General features: G+C 38.4%; 1 non-coding gene across 1 annotated transcript; it reads right to left on the reverse strand.

Moving 5' to 3' along the window:
• Positions 1-256: 256 nt before the first annotated feature.
• Positions 257-363, reverse strand: LOC128281357 (small nucleolar RNA R71). Its single transcript, XR_008271563.1, has one exon. It is a non-coding gene; the product is annotated as a small nucleolar RNA R71 (small nucleolar RNA).
• Between the last annotated feature and the right edge of the window lie 3,776 nt (positions 364-4,139).

A 4,139-nucleotide genomic window follows, 5' to 3' on the forward strand; every position in this document is an offset into this window, starting at 1 on the left:
GATACAACAGTTTGTTCAATTTGATGGTGTGTAGCACGAGGATCCCAACGCTCACTTGGCAAACTTTTTGGAACTATGTGATACATTTAAAATTAATGGCATTTCTGATGATGCCATTTGTCTTCGGTTATTCCCTTTTTCATTGAGAAACAAAGCTAAACAGTGGTTGAACTCGTTGCCACGAGGGTCGATCACTACTTGGGAATAAATGACTGAAAAGTTTTTATTAAAATATTTTCCGCCAGCTAAAACGGCTAAGTTACGTAATGATATTTCTCCCTTTGTGCAGATGGATTTAGAAACACTCTACGATGCATGGGAGAGATACAATGACCTCTTGAGAAGATGCCCTTACCATAGGTTACCGCTTTAACTACAGGTTCAAACCTTTCATAATGGCCTGAATCCCTCGACTCGACAAATGGTTGTCGCAACTGTTGGCGAAACCATCAATAATAAGACACCTGAAGATGTCTATGAATTTATAGAGGATATGTCACTGAATAACTATTAGTGGCAAGTCATGAGGACAAAGCCAACGAAAAAGACAGCATTTATAATGTCGATACGGTCACCATGCTCTCTAATCAGGTAGAACTCTTGAATAAGAAAATTGACGGTTTCCTTAATTTTTCATAGGTTCACCCAGTAATGCAATGCGAAGCAAGTGGAGGAGGATCAAGCAGTTCAAAATACTCACCTTATGGCCACAACATGGAGAACGAATAGTTAAATTACATGGGTAACAATCCTCGATCTCAAAACAATCCCTATAGCAATGCTTACAATGCAGGTTGGAGGAACCACCCTAATTTTTCATGGGGAGGCTAAGGGAATCAGAGACCACCACCTCCAGGCTTCCAATAACCACCCTACCAACAAGAGAAAAAGTCGAACCTTGAGGAGATGCTAACAAAATTCATCTCAGTGTTAGAAACTCATTTTCAGAATACCAAGACAACACTCAAAAATCAACAAGCATCAATCTAGGGGCTCGAAACTCAGATTGGACAGCTCACCAAGTTGATTTATGAACAACCACAAGATAGCCTGCCAAGCAACACTAAATCTAACCCAAGGGTGCAACTCAAAGCGATTTCCATTCAAGATGAGGAAGGGCTAGTTGCAAAACCAAGGCCAGAAATGGGGGTATGCATAGGTAAGGATGAGGTCAGCCACAATGAGCCAAAGCTGGTGATTACAGAATATAAACCTCGCGTGTCATACCCCAATACGACAAAGAAAGACCGCTCAGACGAATAATTTGGTAAATTCCTTAAACTTCTAAAGAAACTACATATTAACCTACTATTTATTGAAGCCCTTTCGTAGATGCCAAATGCAGTCAAGTTTTTAAAGGAGCTTCTGGCAAATAAACAGAAGTTAGATAAAGCATCGTATGTGGAGCTGAACACGGTCTGCTCAGCCATTCTACAGAATAAGCTGCCTAACAAACTAAAAGATCCAAGGAGTTTTATAATTCCTTGTTTAATTGGTAGTTTAGATTTTAATAATGCGTTGGCTGATTTAGGGGCTAGTATCAATGTTATGCCTTACAAATTATTTAAGCAACTAGATCTAAGTAATTACCTTTGATTCAGAATATCATAGAGTTTCACATCCTCACTAAAGATTCACTCAAATCACTCGAGGTGTTTAAGGACAATAAATGAAGCACTCAATAGTCAATAATGAAAAGTCATTACCATAGGCTTGCATGAAAATCAAATCTCCACCACTATAAATTAAGATGATACATCAATCAAAAGGTCTGTAGAGGGTTGTAATGAGGCTTGGTTAGGGGGTGTGGTCACAAGTTGAAAGAAAGGGTTAGAATCGAGATTGAGTTGAAAAATTACTTAACTAGAAAAATATTTAATCATCACTTACGGGTTTAAGAAAGGGTCACAACCCAAGTCATAGATAAGCAATTTATTCAACTTAAATCTCGGCAAAAATAAGGATTAATTTAGGGGATTTCAACAATAATGGGTTAAGGGTTAATATTAAGGGAATACAAGAAATGGCTTGTTAGGCTCAAGGGGGTTTACTAGGGGTTAATCGTGGAGGTAGGCTTTTCATGGCATGAGTGGGTTAATCCTAAGTGCCTTAATCATTTTGACATATCAAATCAAATGGTGTGGTCTTGACATGCATAATCAAGCAAGTTCTAGAATAACAGTTTAATACTGACACACTCAAAGCAATAATAAAAGTGAGCATGGAAGAATTAATAGATGCTCAAAAGGCTCAAGAATCTCACAAAATTTATGGCTTTTTGGTGTTTAAAACTTGTGAATTCTAACTCAAAGTAATACCAAAACTTTGGGGAAACAACCTAAAATTTTAAATTCTTAAAAATCAACTTATCATGCTCGATTCTCTAATGTCTTGAGGTTTAGACAATCAATGCATAAATGCTATATTTTAATTCAAGATATCAAGAGAATAAGGCAATCATTCAGGGATTTTTCTGATAATGAAATAAATACCCCCCACACTTAAGATGTACATTTCCCTCAATGTAGAAAGATAGATATTAGAATATAAAAATAAGATAGAGAGAGAAGTGAAACTTCCTGAATTAAGAATGGATGATATTCCTGGATTGGCAAGATCGAGTATTGGAAATAAAGCTGGAGGGTAAGCATGATTCTGAATGATAAAAGGAGAATTGAGGGAATAATCTGATAGTAGTCATAAAGATAAGCAGTGTTTAAAAAATAAATGAATCTTTAAAACTTAATAAAAGAAAAATAAAATAAGAAAAATAATCTAATTTTTCAAGTGGCACGACCGGTGTACACGCTCGTGTGGCTCGTGTCCCGTCCGTGTTCGCTGCGAATTGAGATGTCATCACACGGCCTTCTGGCACACCTGTGTGTTTTAGGCCGTGTGGTTACATGATCATTCCACACGACCGTGTATGATGTGGTTCGCTTCTCCCACGGTCATGTACCTCTGCGCAGCTTGTGTTATTTTTACCATGTTGTCCACGGGTGCTAGACACGGGCATGTCACATGACCGTGCTGTTTTAACAGGTTCACCCATGGTTCTTTCACACGGGCATGTCGCACATCCATATTGTTTTGGCAGGTTCAACCACAGCCATGTCGCACGGCCGTGGCGTTTTATCGTAGCCCGTGTTTGGGAAAATCGTTGCCCTATTTTCACACGACCCTAAGCACGCCCGTGCTCTTGGCCATGTCTCTGTGGAAAACCTGCATTTAAAAGCTCCGTTAGTAAGTTAGGTGTTGAAGACTAAATTTTAAAGAAATTAATACAGTTAATGCTCGGGTTTCCTCCCGAGAAGCGCTTATTTATAGTCTAATCTCGACTTTTCTCTCTGTTGAATGATCATGGTGGTTTGAGGAGTTTATACTTTTCATTCCTGCTATCAATCTCATCAAAATAAGGTTTTAAACGGGTGTTGTTTACGTTAAAAGTGTCAAACTTGGGATGACTCACCTCGACCATACTGAATAGGAAAATGCTGAGTACCGTAAGAAGGATTTCTCCATTCAGTGTGGTAGTGACAATTTAGGGATCTACGGCATCTAATAAGACTCTATCTCCAACCTTAAGTTGATTTGGAAAGGTATTGAGCTCGTTCCGTAGTAGATTCGGTTCGTCAGGTGTTCTCAGTTTATACGTCTGCCATTTATCTAGCTCCTCGATTTGTAGCCTTCGATCTTCATAAATAGGTCCTCTACTATTGTTTGAGAATGGTTCATGTGTTTCTTTCAGAATCATTTCCTACAAAGAAGGTTGCACCATATTGTCAGTTTTAGTAGAATGGTTTAGACGATCACCTTCAATTTCCAATGTGTTGCCGGAATTGTAAGCTTGAAGGGTGATTGTTTCGTCTCCCACACAGAGTGTGAGTTCACCTGTGTCAACGTCAAAAATTGTTTTAGCAGTTGCTAAAAAGGGCCTTCTAGAATTAAAGGAGTGTTGCTATCCTCCTCTATGTCTAGAACAATGAAGTCAACGGGAAATATAAATTTATCGATTTTAACTAGCACATCTTCAATAATACCCCTAGGGAATCTTATAGTTTTATCTGCTAATTGAATGCTCATCCTAGTCTGTTTGGGTTTCCCAAGACCTAGTTGCTTAAACATTTTGTAAGGCATGA

The sequence above is a fragment of the Gossypium arboreum genome, chromosome 1 (genome assembly GCF_025698485.1).
Source record: "Gossypium arboreum isolate Shixiya-1 chromosome 1, ASM2569848v2, whole genome shotgun sequence".
Classification (NCBI taxonomy): Eukaryota; Viridiplantae; Streptophyta; class Magnoliopsida; order Malvales; family Malvaceae; genus Gossypium; species Gossypium arboreum.